The sequence below is a fragment of the Protopterus annectens genome, chromosome 2.part2 (assembly GCF_019279795.1).
Source record: "Protopterus annectens isolate FY-2018-M chromosome 2.part2, PAN1.0, whole genome shotgun sequence".
Classification (NCBI taxonomy): Eukaryota; Metazoa; Chordata; order Ceratodontiformes; family Protopteridae; genus Protopterus; species Protopterus annectens.
Genome location: NC_056730.1, coordinates 327,060,302 through 327,085,766, shown reverse-complemented (window position 1 = coordinate 327,085,766; position 25,465 = coordinate 327,060,302).

The window sequence follows — 25,465 nt, the reverse complement described above, 5'->3', positions numbered from 1 at the left end:
CAGATAGGGCAAGGCTTCTACTCCAGACTTTTCATGGTGCTCAGAAAAGAGGGCACCTGGCACCCTATCCTCGATCTATCCATTCTAAACACCTTCCTCGTGATTCCAAAATTCAAAATACTCAACCTCCAGCAGCTGCTACCCATGCTCTCCAAGGACGCTTGGCTAGCCACCCTAGATCTAAAAGAGGCCTACCTCCACATTCCTATCTGGGAATCATGCAGGAAATACCTCCATTTCAGGGCAGGATCTCAGCACTTTCAGTTCTCTGCAGTTCCCTTTGGCTTATCCACTGCTCCAAGAGTTTTCACAAAATGTCTGGCTCCAGCCATTGCCTTTTGCAGACAAAGAAATATCCAGATTTACCCATACTTAGACGAATGCCTGATTCAGGGAGCAGCCAGGAAAAGCTGCTCAAGCACCTGGCCTTTGTCAAAACCCTTCTAACCTCCCTGGGGTACACAATCAATGAAAAGAAATCCAAACAGGTGCCCACCCAAGGGATTATCTTCCTGGGAGCAAGCCTGGACACAGCATCCCAGATGGCATACCTTACACCAGAGAAACAAATTTGCCTGACAGCCTTCTTCTCTCAACTAGCCACCAAGCCCCAGCTATCTGCAAGGAAAATCCTGCAAGCTCTGGGGTTCATGGCATCTTGCATACTACTCATTCCATATGCCAGACTGCATACGAGGAAACTTCAATGGTACTTAGAGCCTTTGGTGTCAACACTCTGAAGACCTGGAAACTCTTCTACCTATAATTCCCTGCATCAGAAAAGATTTCCTTTGGTGGGCAACAGCATGCTCCCACAACAAGGGGCTGCCTTTCTCACCACCCCCCACCACCCAGACCCTCACCACAGATGCATCAGACTATCCTTGGGGGGCATACCTGGATGGCAGGTGCATACAGGGCCAATAGAGCTTGCAGAAAATCCCTCTGCACATCAGTTAAAAAGAGATGATGGCTGTGCAGTACACATTGGCAGCTTTCAAACCCCATCTTTCTCCAGGGGCTCTCTTGATCAAAACAGACAACACTACTGTAATGTGGTACATCAACAAGCAGGGAGGGACTCACTCCTACCCTCTATGCAGGCTGGCCATGACCCTTTGGCACACAGCCTCTGCCATGCAACTACACCTGTTAGCGCAATTCCTGACAGCCTCTCAAAACTCTCTGGCAGACCAATTAAGCAGAAATCTTTTGGACCCACACAGGTGGCAGCTCAACAGAAGAAACTTCACCCTAATAACTCAAAAATGGGGCACCCTGGAAGTTGAACTCTTTGCCTCCCACACCAACCATCAGTTCGACAAATTCTGCACCAGGGAGCATCACTGCATGGCTTGGAAAGTGGATGCTCTGCCCTTCCCCTGGGTCAGTCTATCGGTCTATGCCTTTCCTCCACTACCTCTCATCCCCAGGGTACTGCTCAAAATAAAGGAGGAAAAGCCAAGGACCATTCTGATAGCTCCAGACTGGCCCCAGCAGCACTGGTACCTCTCACCACTGCCCCCATGGCACCGTCCTCAAATTCCAAACCTCCTGACCCAGAGGGAAGGGAAATTCATGCATCCCCAATTGCAAACACCCAGTTTGGCAACTTGGCTTATTCCCTAACTCCGAACCAATCTGCCAGCCTCAGTAAACAGGTTCTAGATGTTATCCATGAGGCACCAGAAAATCTTATGCTGATAAATGGAAAAGGTTATGCACCTGGATCCAGGCTAAAGGAGCCAATACGGCACAGCCCTCCCTCCCTCTCATCCTGGATTACTTAGCTGACCTACTACACAGTGGCCTCTCTTTCTCCTCTATAAAAATTCATGCCTCTGCTATTTCTGCTCATTTTCTCACTGAGCAGCCCCTTTTCTCACACCCTTTGATCAAACAGTTCCTAAGATAGGCTAGCAACTTGAGGCCACCCAGAAGGGCACCATCTCCAGCTTGGGACTTTAACTTTGTATTGGAAAAGCTCGCCCTGCCCCCCTTCGAACCAGCTTCTTCTGCAGAGCTAAAATTTCTCTCCTGGAAAACAGCATTCCTTCTGGCCATCACTTCAGCCAGAAGGGTCTTTGAGCTGCAAGCACTCATGGCTGTGGAACCCTTCATCATCTTCCATGCTGACAGTGTATCTCTCAGAACTAACCCATCCTTCATACCCAAGGTGGTGTACAGTGTGGCTCTCAACCAATCTATTCATTTGCCCACTTTTTTCCCTAATCCCCAGAACAAGGGGGGAAAGGCTTCTGCACTCTCTAGATGTGCACAGATAGCTCAGATTCTATCTGGACAGGACTAAATCCTTCAGGAAGTCAGATCAACTGCTGGTTAGCTTTGCTACAGGGGCAGAAGGCAAAGCCATCTCCAAACAAACCATCTCCAAATGGATAGCACACTGCATCCATTTCTGCTACAAGCAACATGGAAAGTCTCCCCCCAAGGGGGTCAGGACACACTCCACCAGAGCAACCTGCACCTCTGCAGCCTTCCTCAGAGGACTCCCCACCAGGGACATCATGGAGGCTGCCACCTGGACATCTGTTCACACATTTACCAAGCATTACCACCTGCCTCTCTTCTCCAAATCCAGGGCAGGGTTTGCCTCTGCAGTCTTGCAGGGCATCCTGACCAGCCCCTACTTTCCTTTACTGCCTCCACCCATTTCCTCAGCTTTGGGAATCTACCCAAATGTGATGACTGCAGCAGTGAAAAACGAAGAACATAGTACAGTTGTGTACACGTACCATAAATGTAGATGTTAGAGTGTATTCACTGTTGCAGTCCTGGTTTCCCTCCCTCCATCTCCCTTTCTTCTCTTTCCTTACAAGGGACTTATTGGTATTTATTTTCCACTGGTGGGGTTTCTTCCACCTGAACATAGCTCCTACCTGGGAGCTCCTGACAGATTAGGGCAAGAAAAACTGATGTAATGGCGTTGGCTGCCTTACTTTATACTACTGATGACCTGATGTCAGTCCTGGAGCAACGGCAACTGACACAGAAATACTAAGTCTCTGGTATTTGGGTCGGCTGAGGGCTACCCTGGCAGGGATAACCCAAATGTGGTGACGGCAACAGTGAATACACTCAAACATCTACATTTATGGTACGTGTACACAACTGTACTTTTCTGATGGACTTTTTCAACAATATTCCTTTAGGAAATATGAAACTGGATATTCAATGGGCAGCCCTCAAAACAAACCTAAGGGAGATATTAGAAAAGCAACCCATTGCAAAAGATTTTGAAAACAAAAAGATAACCAAATAAAACAGAAACTACATTCTTTAACAAGTAAATGAACTCAGAATCACAATCTCATTATAGAATCCCAAATCAAAAAATAAAGAGCTTATTTTACTATATTTATTCCAAATGACATAGTATGAACATGAAATATTACCTAAATACTCTAGGCACAAACTTCTTCAAAGCTCCTTGCAAATTAATTATTAATAATAGATCACCCTCTTCTAAAAATGAAATAAGATATAACAATAATTAGATCAATCCTTTCCTGATATAATTTCAATGTTTGAAAATGTTTTCCACAATCTACATGAAAAAAATCTTTATTGCTTACCCAGAAAGAATTAGAGTCTTTTCTTGAACAGATACAATTTAAACAAATAGACCAAAAAACACAAATCCTCCCTATCAAATCTTATTCAGATACCTGAATTTAAAAAAGCAATCAAAAGCTTAAAATATGGGAAAGTACCTGGCACTGATGATTACATATATTAGAATTTTATAAATAGTTGGAAAATGAAATTTCAAAAATATTGTTTTCTGTTTTTAATTTTATAGATACGAATGATATTTTAGATTGATATATTAACAGAGCCAAGACCATCTTAATACATATAAATCAATCTGATAAAACACTAGCCTCTAACTACAGACACAGTGCTATAATTAATCTAGACATTAAGGTATATGCAATGATCTTTGTGAATAGATTGAAATTAATGTTGCCTAGTATAGTGTCCCCTTTTCGATCTGGATTATTAAATAATAGGCAAACCTCTGACCAAACAATAACCTATGAACCCCTGCAATTACTAACCAGAAACTACAAAGCTAATATCTATTTGTTAACATTAGGTGCATCAAAGACTTTCAATAAAATTCATTTAGCTTTTTTTGTAATTTTATCCACATTTGGATGTCCGGAAAAAGTCATACAATATATTAAAACATGATATAGGAGATATGCTCTAGAGAGGAGAGGAATAAAGGTCAGCAGGACTAAGACAGAATATATGTGTGTGAATGAGAGGGAGGATAGAGGAATAGTGAGGATGCAAGGAGTAGAGGTGGTGAAAGTGGATGAGTTTAAATACTTGGGATCAACAGTCCAGAGTAATGATGAGTGTGGAAGAGAGGTGAAGAAGAGAGTACAGGCAGGGTGGAGTGGGTGGAGAAGAGTGTCAGGAGTGATTTGTGACAGACAAATACCAGTAAGAGTGAAAGGGAAGGTCTACAAGAGGGAAGTGAGACCAGCTATGTTGTATGGGTTGGAGACAGTGGCATTGTCAAAAAGGCAGGAGTCAGAGCTGGATGTGGCAAAGTTAAAGATGTTAAGATTTGTACTGGGTGTGACGTGGGTAAACAGGATTAGGAATAAGCATATTATCACAAAAAGGCAGGAGTCAGAGCTGGATGTGGCAAAGTTAAAGATGTTAAGATTTGTACTGGGTGTGACATGGGTAAACAGGATTAGGAATAAGCATATTAGAGGGTCAGCCCAGGTTGGACGGTTTGGAGACAAAGCCAGAGAGGTGAGATTGCGTTGGTTTGGACATGTGCTGAGGAGGGATGCTGGGTATATTGGGATAAGGATGCTAAGGATGAAGCTGCCAGGTAAGAGGCAAAGAGGAAGGCCTAAGATAAGGTTTATGGATGTGGTGAAAGAGGACATGCAGGTGGTTGGTGAGACAGAGCAAGATGCAGAGGACAGGAAGAAATGGAAACAGATGATTCGCTGTGGCGACACCTAATGGGAACAGCCAAAAGAAAAATGATAGGAATTCTTTGAATCAAATTTCCATATATAAGCATATCTATGCCCCTCCATCCATCCATACATCCATGACCCCTTTTTTCCCATTTTTTTGTACATCGAGTCAGGGTGTCGCTACACCATTGACAATCATCTAGAGCCAAGGTTTACTTAACTGGATGGCTAGCCCTGACCTGGTTGGTCTTCCACAACACACACTTGCATACATACTCATTCCTATGGCCAGTTTAGTGCATCAGATCTACCTACCACGTCTTTGGAATGTGTGAGTAAACAGGAGTACCTGGAGGAAATCCACACGAACACAGGGAGGACATGCATACTCCACACAGAAGGCACCATAATCAATAATTGAACCAGGGACCCTCTTGCTGTGAGAGAACAATGCTATCTATTGTAGATTTTTTAAGAGCAGAGGGACAGAGATATGTTTCTCTCAGATAAAGACTCGAGAGAAACATATCTCTGTCCCTATACTCTTTATAAATGTTGTATGCCAGGGAATGCCCTCTCTCAACCTACCTTTTTAATTTATAAATTGAGGTGTTATTTCTCTCCTGAACACAAATAACTATGTAGCTTCATATCCATAAAATTTTAAAGTCACATTAATGACTTTTGCTGAAGATTTAAATATTTACCTGTCTTATATCAACATACCAAAGGTATTTAATGCATCCAAAAATTCTCCAAACTGGTCAAATATAATCTAAATATACATAAATCCTCCCTATTTCCTAGATTATTGATGAAGAACTATTCCTTTGATATAACCAAACATGAGGGACTAAAAACTGTCCTTCCATAAAATATTTGGGAGTCAATTTCACAATGATAACCTTTATAAATTATCACCATAATATATAGAATTTATGGCTAAATATCCACAGGGATATCTAAAGATGGCATTCCTTACACTTTTCTTTTCAAGCTAAGATTGCAATCATCAAAATGAATTTTACCCAAATTTTATTTTACTTTATGTCCACAATACGTTATTAAAATTGTTTATAAAAATTCACCTGGCACGCCAAAACTTCTAGAATTGCATATAACAAATATGTCCATATGACAGTGCAGCACACCAAAGGAAGACTTCAGTGCACCAGCTGTGGACACGATTTCAGAAGACACAATAAAAGCAGTCCATGTACTTAGCTATTCTGTGTAGGATAATTACAGATTCCCCAACCAAAAAATAATTATACAATCAGTCCTTAGCTGTACATCATGTGGTTTACCCAGTGCAGAAGTACTACATACCCTTTGTGACTTCAAATATACCAAGAAATTGTGTGGACTGTTGCACAGCAGAAAATTCATCATCAATTTTCAATGTTAGAGCCCATTTCTGGACAATTTACCTCCTAAAAAATCAAATCATCACATTTAAGATAACATATTCTATTTACCATGATACAATTTCATATAACTAAAATTATGTTCATTGTTGACTATGAACTGTTCTGAATTTACTGAATTAACAATTATACACTAAAGAGCCTTCACATTTATTCCAATACAATGAGATAAAACACATCAAATGTTAAAAGCCTGGGATAAATTTTTAAATATTTTGTTTTAACCACTTATAAACAACCAGTCATGGTTTCTTCTCAGAAATTCTGATATATTTTCTTTTTGACTATTATACCAGTAGTATTGTTTATATTTTATGCATTGAATATTACTCTAAGGGTCAGGTTCCAAAAGCTGTTTGTGGACAGTGCAGCACACAGAAGGAAAATGTGAGCACAAAAGCTGCCGACGTGATTTCAGAAGACACACTAAAAGCAATCCAAGTACTTAGCTATTCAGTGTAGGATAATTATGGACTCCGTGCACTCCCATCAGATTCCAAAACTCATTGTGCACATCCAATGCAACTTAAATGTGACAAACTGCAATGCTGACTGTTTTGAAATTGTTGTATGCTATATGGCTTCAAAAGGAAAGGAAGCTTCTACTACAGATTTGTTCATGTTCCATAATAATACTATGAAATAAATAAATAAATAAATAAAAATATAACCTGCACTGAATGAAATACAAGAGGCTGCAGTACTACAAGGCATGGATGGGTATGTGGCTATGTTTGTGTATGTTTTGTGTATGTATAGTGCCTTTTTTAGGCAAGGCTCAAATTCTAAACCTACTACCCTAGAACACAAAAAAGGAAAAAAAACTAAGGGTAATGCTGCTCAATGCCAGAAGTCTCAATCTCAAGATGCACGCACTCGAGGCCCTTCTCAGTATGGAGAACATCGATGTCTGTGCAGTGACAGAAACCTGGTTCAAGGCTCCTGAGAGCACCCCAGCACTATCAGGTTTTACCTCTTATCATGCGTTCCGGCCCCAAAATCCGGACAATACCAAGAAAGGAGGGGGGGTATCCATATTCATCAAAGACACCCACACCTCAAGACTGGTGGCAACGCACGATGCATCGGAGACCATCCAGGTGCAATTAACCATAGGCAAGACTGCTCTGCAAATTGTAGCATGTTACAGGCCACCCTCACAAACTCAGGAACCTCACATGGCCTTCCTGAAAACACTAGAGTGGATAAATGTATCACCAAACACCATCATACTAGGTGACTTCAATTACCCTAATATAGACTGGGAACACTACTCAAGCCCAAACACCCTAGCCCAAAAGTTCCTGGAATTCATAAACTCAAATGCCATGGAACAACTAGTCACCATCCCCACAAGAGGAGAAAACATACTTGATCTCATCATCACGAACATGGGAGCACAATGTTCAACACCTTAAGCATACCCCTCACTGCTGAGATCAGATCACAAAATAATCTCGCTGGAGGTCCTCATCCCACCCCACCTGAAATAAAGAAGACCACAGTAAAGAACTTCTCGAAAGCCGACTTCACACTTCTAAAGACTAGTGTGGTCTCCTTTAAGGCCCCAGAGCCGACAGAAAACAGTACTCAAGCCGCTGAATCACTTACAAATGCCTTCTACCAGCACCTGCAGGACTGCATGGATAAGGCAATCCCAAGCAAAACAAAGACTCTTTGTACCAAAGGCAAGCGTCCACTCTGGTGGACCCCAGCCATAAACAAACTCTACAACAAAAGGAGGAAGCTACTACAAGATAGAGCAAAATCCTTAAAAGGTAAGACACCCTTGATCACTATAAGTAAAAAACTAAGAGCTCTTATAAAATCATCCAAAGCAAATTTTGAGAGAAAAATAGCTAAAGACTCAAAAGACAATCATAAGGCCTTCTTTAGCTATGTTAGAAACCTGGGAGGAAACTCCCAGATATGCTCAGAACTAGTTCAAAATGATGTGAAGATTACTGATCCTACAGACATTGCCAACATACTGGCTGACAGGTTCAGTGCAAACTTGTCCCAAAAGGAGAGATATCTATAGCAAGCGAGTGCAGCCCCCAAACATCTCCAACGCAAGTGAGAACTGCTCTCTCCAAAGCAAAAAACACAGCATCCATGGGACCTGATGGTGTCCCCGGCTGTGTGCTCCATGAACTCAACGAGGAATTAAACCCACAGCTAGGACAGCTGTTTAATCATAGTCTTACCTCTGGATACGTGCCCAGGGGTGGCGCACTGCAACTGTGGTCCCACTTCACAAAGGCGGTGCCTCCACCGACCCTGGAAATTACCGCCCATTAGCTTGACAAGCCTTATCTGCAAAGCCATGGAGAGGATCATAATGGACCTCATAAATAAAGACATAGGGAATTTGCAGACTTTGGATCCATCCCAGTTTGGCTTTGTCAAAGGCAGATCATGCCTTCTAAACTTGGTTGACTTTTTCGAAACAGTCACCAAAGCCATTGATGAGGGAAAGGCAGTCCATACAGCCTACCTCGATCTGGCGAAGGCCTTTGATACAATACCCCACTCGGGTATCATTGAAAAACTCATCAGCTTAAATGTTAACCCATACATCACAAGATGGGTTGCAAACTGGCTGAGTGACAGAACCCACAGGGTCAGAGTTGCTGGCGCCATGTCAGACTCAAAGCCTGTCACAAGTGGTGTACCACAGGGCTCAGTCCTGGGCCCACTCTTGTTTGGCATCTACTTTTCCAAGTACAAGCAAACACAGGAGGGTTATGGCTGACAAAGTTTGCAGATGACTGCAAACTGGGCGCCATAGTAGAAAACACATCTGACACAGATATCCTTCAGAAGGGTCTCACAGAAACGAATAACTGGTGCCAGAGCCATGGCCTAAAGTTAAATTCCAAAAAATGCATAGTCATACCCTTCGGGAAAAACAAGGTTACCCCTAGCTACCAAATAGGTGGCAATCCACTGAGTACAGAAGAAGTTATCAGGGACCTGGGGACCCAGGTTGATAGTAGTCTGTCATTCGACACCCATGTAGCTAAAGTAGTTAGGAAGACCTTCTACATTGCCCACCTTATCATGAAGGGATTCTCATCTAGATCAAGGGAGGTCATAGTCTCCCTATACTCATCACTCATCAGACCAATGATTGAGTACAATGCCCCATTCGAATGTATCTGACCCGACACTTGCAGCAGCTGGAGAGGCCACAAAGTTCCTCACCAAAAGGATAAAGGGTCTCAAACATCTGTCCTATGCTGCCCGACTGAAAGAACTCCAGCTCTATTCAGTCGCCACCGCTTGCTCAGAGGTGACCTTTGCCTAACATACAAGGCCATGTCAAACCCAGATTTGATGAATATGCTTCACCTCAAAAATCTAGATCCGTCAGAGCCACAAGGGCGGAGACTTAAACCTCGACACGGCTATTAATAGGGCGTGCTGGAGGGATAGATTCATCACCCAAAGACTCCCTATGCTGTGGAATAAAATCCCGGTATATGTGAGGCAGAGCACCTCGCTGGCCTTGTTCAAGAGAAATCTTGACCAATGGATGGGAGATCGCAGATATACCCCAGGGATTACCTCAGTGTCACTGCTCAACAGAGGCACAGCAAAATAATGGGTATAGTTCCCCATACTAAAGGGGTGGCGTAAGCCACAAAACTATGGGCTAGGCTTGTAAATGCCCTCGGGCAGATAGCCTAGTATGAACCTATGAACCTATGAACCTATGTGCCGTAGAAGTCACCCAGCTAGAGTAAGAACAAGGCTGCAACTAAATCAGCTGTCAGATCACCAAATAATTGACAGATAATGCTTAGACAGATAGCTGGTGCAGGCTGTGTGAAACATGTGTACCCCACACATTTTCCTGCTGACATTGCAAGGCAACCCCATCTCTCTGAAAACCAAAGTGAGTCACAGCCTGGGGGTACTTGCATCTGGGACATTCCAAAGACAGATGGGAGATGTTGTAGGAGTGTCACAGACAGCTGCCAGTCATATCCTGGCAAACTGTGCAGCAAGCTGGATGACTACATACACTTTCCATCTTCTGCCATAGTGTGGAAAACTGTAATGTACCAGTTCTATAACCTTGCAAACCTCCCACACATACTTGGTGCAATAGATTGAACCCACATCCCTATCAACATCCAAATACATCCAGAAGCAGACTGATACATTAACAGAAAGGGCTGGCCCTCCCTGAACTGCTAGTTCATGTGTGCAGAATATGGCAGCATAGCAATCATCATGGCAATACACCCTAGAAGTGTCCATGATGCTGCCATATGGAAAGAAAGTGGTCTGCAGGCTGCATTCCACAAGGTGAAATACCTGAGGGACTACTACTGGTTAAGTACAGGAATGCAGCTAGGATGTAAGCTAAGGACATCCCTCCCAACAACATCCATGCTGATAACATGTGCATTTACTCCCACAGGGTTAGGAGGTTGGCATAATGGTTAAGGTGTTTACCTTATAGACACAAAGTATAGGGTTTGATCCTCACCTTAGGAAATAGGGCTAGGCTTACAATGGTCCTCTGAGGTCATTTGCCTAGTACTTACCTATAAACCTATGAACAGTTGGCTGTGACTATTCACATGAGCCATGGCTAATGACCCTGTACAGAGAACCATCAAACTCTGCAAAGGAGGCCTAAAATAGAGGGCACACAACAACAAGAAATACTATTGACAGTGTGTTCATTGAACTGAAAGCTAGGTTAGGATGCCTGGAAACATCCTGGGGTGCAGTGCAGTACACACCTGAGAAGACAGCACAGATGATAACTGTGAACCATGCTGCACAACATGCTAGCAAGAGCACATGGTGATCTTCCAGCTGCCAGTGTGGTTAAACTACCCCAAGAACCCCAGATGTCTGAAGATGAAATCCCACAGATATCAGAGGAGGTGCAGGAGGACATAGGGGCAGAAGACACAAGCATGGGTGAATGAGGGTGTGACCAGAAGTTCAGGCCCAGGCAACACAGCAATGTCTGGCACACAACTTTTAGTCATGGCAAACCACACATACAGAAGTACACAAATTAAACACTAATGTTCAGGTGTTGTCCCACCACAGCAACATAGATTGCATCTAATGGTAATTACCCAATAGCTGTACACAATGAGCATCTGACATAACAACATAATCATAACATATAACAGTATGAACATATACAAATCTATTACAACAGGGATTATCAACTCATGCTATAACTGGGGTAGCTCAGCCAGGTATGCATACAGACTCATATTGGTGTATCTTTTTATGGCAGACAATAAGAGACACACATCTGCACAACATATTCCTATCTGTCCATTATAAAAAGATGTAAACTGGTAAAACACTCAGGACATAATGCAGAACTGTTGTTAATATTACAGACAAAATATATCAATGTAAAGCATAGATACAGTAATGTAATAAATGGAGTCAGCTATTTTAGTAAAACTGCTGGACTCCTGTGACATCAGACTTGTCAATGAACACAGACAAATAACATTGTCAGTGTTCTGCATATCAATCACCATCGCCATGGCATGATACTGACACTACCGAACAGAATGGATCAACTGTCAGTGTTACTTTAATGCAGTCTAGGGTGCCCACACTGATGGTTCACACCATGGGCTGGTCTACCCCTACCACTTATGGAAACAATTGACCCAGGTTGCTCCACAGAGGTGACTGACGGGGGAACGCCAGTATGTGGACATGAAGGAGCATGACTGCGACTTGCCTGTCTGGTTGTGACTGCTGGGCCCACAGCAGATTTATTTATTTATATGTTTGTATTTGTTTATCAGGAAAGTCAGGCTGGGTAATACCCATTTTCAGCAGAGGCCTACAGAGAAAATCTCCATTTGCTTACATTGCATTACACTAAGTTCCAGTTAGACACTGCGTAGTTACATTTCTATTTACATTTATACACAAACAGTAATTACTTTTACACATTTTAAGAATTTACAGAGGTGGAAGTTACTAAAGAGAAAGCCCATGTGCAACTTAGTGGATTGTACAGGTAGCAGTTCAGTACAAAAATTATTTGTCATTTCAGTGAGAAGTTGAGAGTATTTTGTTTAAGGAGAGTATTTGGAGAGTATTGCATAGTGAACACAAGGTCTTAACCTTGTGATGAGCATGTGCAGGACCTGGACTGTTTAATATGTTGTTTAAGCAGTGGTTTAAAATTATTGAGTTTGTTGGAGAGTTTTATTTGTGTGTGAATACTATTCCAGAGTTTAGCAATGTTCTGGGAGTAGAGCGAGTCTCCTGCAACATTATAAGAATTTGTTACTAGAGCAGAATTCCCTTGTTGGACAGTAGGGCAGTAATAAGTTTTGTAGTGCAAGGCATTTTTCTGGATGATTAATGAGTCTGTGTGCTGTAGTTATTTGTGAAAATGTTAAGTAGTTGTGTAGTTCAAGCCAGTTTAATTGCTATAAGCTATGAAAATGGTGGGTCCTATGAGGGAGACTGGTGGCAAATTTAGCTATTTTATTGCAGCAGGAGGCAAGTCTCTTTCTTTGTGTATTGTTTAAGTTTGTTAGGATAGGAGTGGAGTACAAGAGAGTCGACAATAAGAAGGTGGTGGCTAGAGTTTTTGTTGCAGTATCTGTAAGGAATCCATTGATCCTATAGCTTCTGATGTGTTGATTTAATGGTGTGCAGTATATGCTGGTCATATTTGAGATTGTCATCTAATATAACACCTACAAGTTTAATGTGAGTTATATTTTCAATGTCAGTGTTATTTGCTGACTTTATGGTAAAATATTGCTTTTGATTTTGGCAACATTTTGAGGTAAAAAGCTTTAACTTAGTTTTCTTGGGGTTGAGTTGGAGGTTTGATTCTTTAAGCCAGATTTCTACACAGGGAAAAGGTTTTTGAGTAATGTCTTGGAGTTTATTTATTGTTGAGGCCACACATATTAATGTTGAGTCATCCGCATACTAAACTAAGCTAGCATGGTGAGTGGAGGTGTGGAGGTCATTATTAAATATATTAAATAGGAGAGGACCTAGGATAGTGCCCTGAGAGACACTGTAGTAACTGTTTCAAAGGATGAGTAGATATGTTGCCATTTAATGGCTTGTTGCCTTCCAGATAGGTAATTAAGAAACCACAGCAAGGAGAGTTGTGAATGTCCTGTTGAGGAGAGTCAAATGAGCAGTTGCTGGTGTGAGACAGTATCAAATGCCTTTGACCAGTCTAAGAACATGGTGGACACAAGCAGACCATTGTTTCTATGTTGGTTTATTATACTAGAAAAATGTAGTAGTGCAGTAGTGAAGTCCTGCTGGGAGTTAAAGCCATGATGGGTTTCTGAGATCAGGTTATTTGAGGTAATGTATTACATCAGCATATGGATGCATTTCTCTAATATTTTGGAGAGGTGGAGAGAATCGCTATTGGTCTGTAGTTATTAAACTCTGTAGATGTGCTGCCTTTGTGCAGTGGTATGATGTATGATTTCTTCCACAGTGATGGGATATATCTTTCTGCTATGGACTTATTAATTAGTATGGACACAGGGAAGGCTATGACTTCTGCGGCCATTTTTAGGTAGTCTGATGGTAGCTGCTCTACAGCTACGGTGGTAGTTCCTTATGAGTGAAGTAGGTACTGGACTAAAATTGAAGAGCTGTGGGTGGTTTTGATTGGACAGGGGTGGGGGGAGGATGTATTAGTGTCTAAGAAAAATTATATTGATTGCATAAAGTAGGAATTAAGCTGTGGGGATAGAGTCTGTTATATTGCCTGTTTTTGGAGAGGGAGTGGTGGTCTTGCCAGGGTGGAGTAATTTATTTAGTGATGACCAAAAAAGTTTTTTGTTGTTTTTATGTTTGTCTTATAGGTTGGTATAGTATGTTTGCTTATCCTGTTTGACATGGAGTTTTGGAGTCAGTGAAATAAAACTAAAAAACAAATAATTCACTGAGAGCAGCCAAATGGAGCACGAGCCGAAGTAAAGTTTATTCAAACCAAAAACAGAGGTACGTGCTCCATTTGGCTGCTCTCAGTGAATTATTTGGTTTTTGGTTTTATTTCACTGACATCTCTTCGGTTATTGGTCTTGTTTGTGATGGCTGAGCATCCAGGAGTGGAGTCCGAAGACGAATTCAGGGGAGGTGAAAGAGGTGAACTTTGGAAAATGATTGGCCAACTTTCACAATTAGTTGAATTGTTAACTCCAGCTTGCCAATCTATAGTCACGTTGATGTCTGGTGTTCCACGTAACCAGGAAGTACTGAGAAGCCAACAGAAGTTGGCGTCAACAGGTTCAGTCACTCTACAACGCTTCTCTCCTTTTAAAAATATTTCCAGGGCAAGTGAACTACTGGGTTTACCTGTCATTTTTCTTACCAACGATGAAGGCGCAGATTCCCAGACTAGGGTAGCGACCAGTTCGAACGCTAATACTAATCAAGGTGACTCTCGTCTTTCCAATACTAACTTGGTTTCTAATTTTAAACCTGTTTTTACTTTTAATGATATTATTCATAAGAATTACGATTTCGGCAGGCAGCCAATCCAATATGGATACCAGGACTCCCACCTATAAGGAAAACCTGGACAAGTTATATTTTTTGATGGATAAATATAAATCTTTTGAGTGTGATAATATGTATTTGAATGAATGCCTTAAACACAAAGTTGTTCCGAAAGGACTAAGAATTTGTAAATATCCCAACAGGGTACAGGACGGCTCTGAATTTCATTCCAGTTTAATAGCTATTTTTCACCAGTGTGGTTTAGAAATTGTTAAGGCTATTAGGGATGAAAACGAAAGAGAGAAATTGTTTTTAATGAAAAAAATGGAAAATGTTAACCAGGTTATTCTCAATGATTTGTTGTTTACCGTAGAGAGTGAAAGGGCAAAATACCACGAGATTTTTGTACAAGTTGATAAGAATTGTAATACCGATGTTTTGAGGAAGCAGGGTAAACTTGATAGGGACTTTAAAGAATATAAAGAGGGTACCGCTTATCCAAAACCGAGATCTTTTTACAAATCCAGAGAACATGAAAGAAGTGAAGTCAATAACAAGACGTTCCCCTGAGGAATATCATCAGTTTGATGAACCTGACATCCACCATTCCTCTTTTCAAGGGGAAGCCCCTTTAGAACATTCTTACCCCCCACCCCCCAGGTGATCCAACAAGATAAGGAACAGGCCACAAGTATACTACAACTACAACCATTACGGGGGCAAAGGGGGAAAGAAAACTTGGTATTAAGAGAAGATCTTTCTGATATTATATTGGTAACTGACCATGTTTGTTCCTACAGAGGCTGTAACATTTTCAACTACAGTGCACTCACAGTTAGTGTTCATCATTTCAATTTATTCTCAAAAGGTTTCAAATTTATTCCTTTAAGAAAAGTTAACACAGCTAGAGCTATAGTAGATTTAAATTTTTTTATTAGGAAGAAGAATTTAGCAATATTTTTTAATAATCAGAATCATCGCAACAATTTTAACAAATTATCGACTCCTTTGAGGCATAAAGGTATATTTAACCCCCACCCTTCACCCACAATTAAAGAATTTAGAAAGTATCATGGAAAGGGAAATCAGGAATGTAATAACCAAACATAGGGTATATCCCAACCTTTCCAGGGAAGAAAGTGAATTATTGGAACTTCTTAAAACTGATCGTTCCATTAGAATTATGCAACCAGATAAGGGTGGGGGGACAGTGTTGATGGATGTTATACTATATGAATCCAAAATGAAGGAGGAGCTTAACAACTTGTCTAAATATGCCCAAGCTTCTATTAATGAGGTCAACATAGCGAATTCTAGAATTCATCTTATGCTTGATGACCTTCTTTTAGAAGGTTCCATTAATGTGGATACGTTTAATTTTCTATACAACAAACACCCTAGGGTCCCTTCTGTGTTTGGTATTCCAAAGGTCCACAAGAATATAGTGGACCCACCCCTCAGATTGATTGTTTCCTCTGAGGGTTCTGTTACATCTTCCCTTTCAAAATTTGTTGACACCAAACTAAAAGATTTGTCTTGGACCAGTCCAACTGTTCTAAGGGACTCCTGGGATTTTCTCAGACAATTAAAACCATAACTTTACAAGGACAATTTGTTTTTCATCACATTGGATATAGTTGACCTGTTTGGTAGCATACCTCATGACATTGGCCTACAATGGTTAAAGGACTATATGAGTATGTTTGGTAAACTTTCTAACAATGATTTTACTAATATTCTTCTGTTTATGGAAATTATTCTCACCAACAACTATATGTATTATGAGGGGGAATTTTACAAACAGACGAAAGGTGTGTCGATGGGGGCCAGCTGTGCCCCCATTTTTGCCAATATAGTGTTGTCTTGATGGGAACACACCTAGGTTCTTAATAGTGAATTTAGAGACTGGTGGTCCCTATACAAACATTTTCTAGACAACATTGTTATTTTCTGGACGGCTAGCAAGGAAAGATTTTTTGAATTTTTGACTTACCTGAAAGGCACTACTAATTTTTTGGATTTTACCTATAATTTGAACTCGGTGGAATTCCATTATTTGGATGTGAGTATTACCAAATAGTATGGTAAATTCACATCCAAGATGTTTAGAAAAAATACCTTTTCAAATTCCTATCTTCACTTCAGTAGTGGCCATCCTTTTTTTCAAAAGAAAAATCTTATAAAAGGTCAAATGGTCAGAATAAGTCGTATGACTTCTGAAGATGAGGATTTTATTATTGAAAGTAATACAGTGAGTGAAATGTTTAAGGATAGAGGTTATCCAATCAATTTAATTCAACAGGTAAAGTCAGAAGTTTTAGAAGGTAGATCTAATAGGTTTGCACCTATTTTGGGACAGGATTCTGAACCAGTACCCCAACATATTAACACGAATAATGCTATGGAAGATGCTTACATTTTGGATTTCAATGGAGATTCATGGGTGATAAAAAATATTGTTGGTAAGGAATGGGATAAATTTAAAGAAATTTCAGATATTGATTTATTACGTAATAGCCAGCTTAAATTCACCTATAGGAGGGATTTGAATTTAAAAAATTTTTTTGAGTTCGGGCATGGCTTACAAACCATACATTATGGTACTAGATTGGGTACTTTTAAATGTGGTGCTTGTGCACAGTGCAATTATATTTTTAATGCTTCCAACATAGAAATAACTAGTAGAAACAGAATAGTAAGGAGAAATAGTTTCTTTAACTGTCATACTAGTGGGTTGGTCTATCTTGCCTTGTGTAAGGAATGTAAATCCTTCTACATAGGCAAGACAGAAAGAAAACTCAAAACACGCATCTATGAACATTTATACAAAATGAGTAAGGCTAATACAAACAATGCACTCTTTCATCATAAGAGAGTTTGTAATAAGGCTACATTCACATTTTTTGTTTTGGAAGTTGTGCCCAAAGAAATAAGAGGGGGTATGTGGAAAGCCAGATTAGAATATTGTGAGCTCTATTGGCAGATTGTGTTAGATGCTTCCAAACAGCCAGCGCTCAATGATATGCTTTCCATTGCGCCCGTTTTAAAATTAAGAGCTGACAAATTGTAACTAATTTTTTTATATATTTGTATATATATTTTTCAGGCAGCCTTGGAATGCATTTTGAACATTTATTATTATATGTTAGATTATTATACATGCATAGGTTTTACATGACTGTTTTTATTTATTTAAAGAATAATTATAGTTTAATAAATTGCTAAATATGTTTTATTTATGTTTTAAAAGGTTTTAACTGTATGTGCTTTTTAAAGTATTGTCTTTTCCTATTGGAGTCAATTAATTAATTGGTTGTCCAGTTATACCTGGTTACATCATAACTGGTTCTTTATTTAAGCAAGGTTAAGGCATTCTTGGTTTTGTATCTGACGAAGGTTTTTATGAAAACACCAATTTTACTGTGTAGCGTTCATCACAGCACGTACCTCTGTTTTTGGTTTGAATAAACTCTACTTCAGCTCGTGCTCCATTTGGCTGCTCTCAGTGAATTATTTGGTTTTTGTTCTAACAATTAGCTCATCTGAGCGATTGATTAGACATGATGACTGTTCTCCATATATGTATGGGTTCTATTCCCATGGGGTTTAGTTATTTATTAATCCTTATAATGTATACACTGTACATTGTGGATGCATATCTGTTTTCCAACAAATAATGACATAATTTCACACATACACTATAGTTGTGCATCACTGATACCTATAGCACCTGGGCTGCTGATGACTGCACATTTTGTAGTTACCATAATGATATGACAGCATCACCTAGTCTACCCATATATGTGTGAATAGTAACTCATAAATAACTTTTTTAATCCTTTCCTCTTAATGAAGTTTGCATTCTCCTTACAGTCCCATTTGTTTAAGCCAAGAGGAATGCCTGTCTGACTGCCTATACATATCTTTTCATTTGGAATATGTGTTTATATATGTTATTTGTGTAGATAATGATGGCCAATACCATTTATAAGTTGAATGCTTCTGTATTCAACCATTATCCACAGGAATATGGATACACACATGTAGTAATTGTTAAGAGCTGTGCAATGACCGATGGCTCACCTTGCAAAGAAACAGGCTCTCATGCATATATATGTTGGCCTGCTGAGGGTTCATCTCCACATAGGGGAAACATTATCTTCCACTCTTGTCTTTCACACATTATCAAAATTTCTGCTCTACATACCCACTTATTAATATTAATGGTTATTTTGAGCATACTTATGGAAAAATCATTTATTCACTAAATTTCTATGAATACCTTTGTATTCCATAATGTTCTGTGAGCAAAATGTCTTTTAATCCAGGATCATGTGCAAAGTTTGGAATAGACTGTTGCATTCCATCCAAAAAGTTTTGTGGAATATGTTATGATTTGCTAAAGTGCTATCAAGTATAAGTTTGGCATCCATTATTAAAATCCCTTCACAAACCACCTAATCCTTAACTTTGGAGGGAGTCAGATGATCAGACATAGAGTTGAAATGCAGAGAAGGGAGATACAGTGATATATGTGTTTGATTTGTGATGTGCACTTTGCCAAGAAATATCTTTACATGTAGTTCTCCAACATACATTACTGTGTCTGTGATGTACAGCACCATGTATTTCTCTGTTAACAGAAGCTAAGTGATACATGACACTTGTTGTTACTGGTTATGACCACTGTGCTGACAGGAATTCATTCTTGCAAATTGTTTACATAAATACGTAGCATGTTGTCCTTTTTGTAAATCCTAAGCCATGACCCATATTAGTAACCTATCTATGCACATTTATACCCCTAAGTCTTCACTGCATTCACAACACACATTCTCAGGCAAGGTGGATTAGCTAGGCAAGAAGGTATCAGGTTTAAAGTGTGGATATAGCTTAAAGTTGCAGATTTGAATCTTAGGTCCTGATAGATATATGCTTTTCATTGTTATGGTTTTAATTATCGAAATACATTGCATATGGTAGTCCAGTGGACTATGGTCATAATGTATTTTAATGTTTAATGAGGACTGTTTTCTGCCTGTTCATTGTGTCACACTGGATATGTTATGCAGATAGATAGTATCACGTATGCATATGTAATTTCAGTCTTGTGTTGTGATTCATCTTGACACAGCATGGTACCTGTGGATGATGACCAATCAGACATAGACAACCCATGAATACCAGGTCACTGCTGGAGTTCTCATATGATGACAACCATGATGATGATGAGGAAGCTGGACCTGCATATGCCATCATCCTTGCTGCTCCTTGGAGGAGACAACTCCAGGAACAACAGATAGACAGATGTCAGGAGCAGACCCAGGAGGTGGTGACCGATGTGTTTCAAACACAGAAGAGGGACATAATGGATAATTTTTTCCAGGATATGGCACAGGCTATGTGTGACTCATTAACAGCACAAGAGATCATTTGCTGTGTTTATCCGCATCAGGATGGTCCCTCAAGTCCGTAAGTATAGTCTGTGTGCTCCAATTGTATAATGCTGCCACCATGCTGTTTGCCATATAACTGACTGGACTGTATATGCACTCTTGTGCATGCATACCATTTAGCTGCCATGCGTATGTATTGTATGTGCAAACATACAATACAGATATCATCATATGACATTTAATTATGTTTCAACATGTACATGACATACATTAACACATTACACTTTGCTTCTACATTCAGCTGTCCATGCATTGTGGCAGTTAACATGCAGCACTTTCTGCAACAGTTACCCTGTAAACATGTTTTAATGACAGAAATTCACAGACAACACATCTTTCCATAGTCCAGCACTGTCACAGTGGTATGGTTAAGGTTTATATATTGCCATACCATGTATGTGCAACAGAAGTACTTGTCATTTCCCATGTGTTTTGAATGACAGTTGTCATCCTGTCTCACTGGCATGATCTCATGTTATGTGTTGTGTTGGCAATGCTGATACCATGTTGGGTCATATAAAGGTATGTCATACATATTGGTAATCCTCTTTTTCGAGTGTACAGAATTCCACTTCAACATCCGTATATATACCATGGTAATGATAATTTATTCAATAGTAGTACAGTACGCCATGTCTGGTCTGTGTTACATTTCCATATCTGTTAGTTATTCAGAGATGTTCACACCTTCTGGCAATAGTTGTATGTGTATGTGCATGTCTCTGCAGACAGTCCAATCCATACTGAAACACCATTGTACCTTTGACATGTGAGCATTCACTGACTTATTGATGTTCTGTAATGATGCTGACAGGACAGTCCTCTGCTCATTAATGAGTAGAGTTCATGATATTTAGCTGCAGCTGCTTATCTCACATTGCCATGACAGTATATGTGTGTATGTGATGGGAATTCTTATCTTGCTTACCTATGCCTGTTAATATTACATGATTGCACATTACTATGCATGGGTGATTTATACATGTCCATTATGGTGGACATCAGTAATGCAGTCTGCCCATGTGACACACATTTCCCATTTGCTTAAATGTATTTTGGATTGCCTTCAGCAGCACCCCCTGTGGTGTACTCATGTATTTGCAATGTGCAACCTCACCTTGTTGTCCTGCTTTATCATTGTCTTCCTTGATGTGGGCCCAGGTTCTCCACCTCCCTTCCACCTTTCTAGTTACATAATATATTTCACAGATATGTTTTTCTTTGTTGCAGTTGTTGTCCATTGATATGTATTACATTGTTGACATGGTCAACATGTGCCAACTCTGTGGCCATTACACAGATGCAAGACATCTGCACGCAAGTTGCTGGCTACTGCTTGTAATACATCCTTGTTCTCATTATACTTGTGTGCTAATCATTGTATGTTGTTGAAATTCATATGTACAACCTGATATTTTTAAGCTGTATGTAGCTCTTCTTACATGTCATTGCTTTCATGTGCGTTCCATTTAGGCCAATGACAGTCATACATATACACCTACACCTGTGTGTTGCCTTTGACATGGCATATGTGTGTCACATGTATGCATTCCATTACACAATTGTTTGGGTTGTATACACCTACTACTTTGCTGCAGTACTGCTGTTTGCCATATAACTGCGCTTAGTTATTTGCCTTTGACATGCATAGCTGGAGGTTCTGTTCTGTCTCTTATAGAATTATCTGTCACTCCCAGATCTGCATTTGCTCATTTGGGATGTTGCTTGGCTTACACCTGCACTGCTGACAGAGTACATTGATGTGTGTTTATTTATGCAATGTGTACTGTGATCCTTATTTATTACTCTACAACACACATCTACCATTGGTCATACACATCCAGGTATTACTACCACACAATTTGCAACATGTTGTAATGTGATAGTGCATAGGTAGGTATGTTTTTTCTGCATTTCACCATGGTTGGTATGCATCCTCGCCCTGTTTGACAGCTTTCCATGGCCCCTGTTGGTATTTTGCTGTCTGTGTAATTTACCTGTCCTTACTGTTTTTTTTTCAACTTTTGTCTGTCATGTGTTATGTGATATTTGTTTGTTGGGTATCCTGCTGTGATTGCCTTCGACTCCGTTTCCCCTATCTTTACCCTTCCTTCTATTTAAAAAAAAAATTAAAAAATGGGGTCTATTCCCACAAAAAATATAAAATAAATAAAAAAAATTAAAAAAAATTATTACCCATGCCTCTTTGACTTTCCCTCAGATTATCCTATTCCAACATATCTGTTGTGTATCCCTCTTCTTCACCCATACCACATATCTTCTTTTCTATGTCCCAGTTTTCTTGGGTATGTGCATTACCTGTGATCCTCACACATGTCCTGCACCCATTCTTAGCTAATGTTAGCTGTGACAATGTGGCCATGATTGACCTTTGCCTTTACTGAACAGATTCAATCAGAATCTGTAAGTGATAGCTAGCATATTTTAATAATAACAGGCTTACTGTGATATCTAGTAGTTGTCTTTTCTTACTGGAGAGATTCTGTTAAAGATACGCATTTTATGACTGTTAGGCTACATAGATTGCTAGATTCTTTCTATAACTTTGTTAATGTACATCAGACTTTGACAGTAATTTTTCATTAATTATGGATTACTTGCGATTGATGTATAGTGCACATTGCTACTGAGAAATTCCATTCTGCACAAAGATATTCTGAGTTCACTCTAGTATACTTACATATTGTATAATCCACAACTTTCCTGTTATCAGTGCATTGCACTGTATTCTGCAAACTTTACGGAATCTGGCCCCAAGAGTTTATACTATCAAGTTGAAGAGAGCAAAATGTCTCAAAATATACTTGTCATAGTACATTGGTACTCTATCTCTGTAAATTGTATAAATAGTTTATTCTTTTTTAATATTATTCATTACTTTGACAATAAGTTGTTATTTGAGTTGGATGTTTATTGCTACTTATTTTTCTTTCTTGTATTATTACCTTGTTTAAAGAAATACTAATGAAATATTTAAGTGGGGAAAAACAAAATCAAATAGAAGAGAAAACAAGAAATACATAGTAACAAGTTAAGAATAAGGTTAATGGATAAGAATTACAATCAAGTACAGTAGGATGGTAAGATTAGAAGTAATAATAAAGGTAAAAAGGAAGAAGTTGAAAGAGGAAGTAAGTTATGAAGAGGAGCAGACAACGTGAAGAGATAAAAAAGATTAGCCATCACTATCAAAGCAATAACATTGTGGAATGACCTTCGTATGATGAAGTTCAATGTTGTAGGAGTAATATTAGAAAATACGTTTGCTGCTATGAGTAAGCTGTAGAGTATCCTGACTTCTGAGTGAGTAACTGGAAGAATAGATAGAAAGAGAGGGCCTAAGCAGATGGCAGTAGGATTCATGTAGCGTCTTGTAAGTAATGAATTAAAGAAGAAAAGTAGAGCGTTTAGTAACAGGTAACCAATTTGCTTCACAAATAGAGAGCTACAATGATATTCTTAATTATGGGCTAGGAGTATGATCCTTAATATTTTCTTTACAGTTTTCAGGAGTATGGATTGGCTACTACTATAGGTAAGGCATATTCTGCATTAGGGTTGAGAAAATTAATTAAATTGTCTTTCTTGCATCAGGAGTTAACATATTTGAATGTTTATAGAATATTTTTGTTGATTTATTGCATTTTGAGACCGCATTCCTGTGTGATGGTGAAATGATAAAATTGGATTAAAACAGGAAGGTATCATGAGAGTAAAAACCTTTTGATCTGGAGGAAATTCATGTCCTGTAGGAAGCAGGGAGCCATTGAGTTAATGGATAATGATTGATGGAGTATTGTGGTGCTCTTTTGTTGCACAAAAAAGCATGACACTGTGTTTTTTGTGTTAGATCTGGTACAAATGTACAAGAAGGACACTGAGATAAAACATGTAATCTAGCAGAAAAGTATGATTCATATCAGGCACTGTAGTATCCAGTGGCAAGCTATAAGGATCAATATAAGGTAATTATTCCAGTAAGCTAGGAAGAATTAACAGCAAAGCAAAGGGCACAATGGGTGAAAGCAATACAGACCTACAGTACCACCTATCATCCTGGTGTCTCCACAGTCTGATGAATATCTAGGAAGCTAAACTAAGCCATACCAAGGAAGAACAAAAGATCTCTCTTCCTTTTGTCACCAGTATGACAAAGTAGCATGACTTATTACATGCTATGCTTTATCCCATGCAAGTCTGTAAAGTCAGCAGGAAGTGATCAAGCAGGAGATTAACAGTCACCATCGATTCCAATCAAGCCAAGAAGAAAAAGAGTAGAACAAGTTCATCTGAGGGTACATGTGATGAAAAAAGCAAAGAGAAGAGTTTATACACTCTTCCCTGACAAGCCAGGCAGCAGCAGTGATAATAATAATCCAAAATGCATTCTCCACAATCTGATGAAAATGCAGGAAACCAAATTAATCTAAACTATGAGACAGAAAAAGCTCTAGCTTCCTTTTCCTCCAACACCACGATATACAGCAAGAAACAATATGAAATTAGTATCCAAACTGGTAAACAGTACAAGGATCACGAACCAAACATCTTCCCATCTCAAGCAAAGAAACAGAAGAAGCTAAACAATCCGCTAAAGAGCCTGCAACTAGTGAATGCAATAGAAATGTATAGACTTCAAAGTCCTCATTATGTGACAATCCTAAGGCAAATCAGAATGACTAAATATAAAAATACTATGGATCGACAAAAAATAATAAAACCAAAGTAGACACAAACGCTATACTGTGATGGATTCCTGGTAGAGATGAAACACGAACAAAACACAAACTGGATACTTAAAAATGTTCACTTTTAATATAAAACAACAACACGAATGATATTCATTTAGTGCTTTCATCCACACCATGGTGGCCTTCATCAGAATACATAATTAATTCAATCAATCTCTTACATACTACACATTGGCGCCATAAATTACTAATAGGCGACAAATTAATCAATTAATACTTTACATTTAAAGTGACCCTAAAGTTGTGTCTCCTATCCTTCAAAAAATTGCATATACAGAAGTATGCAATACTAAAACCATAAATAATAAAACAAAATGAAGCTTAATGTAAGCTGACAC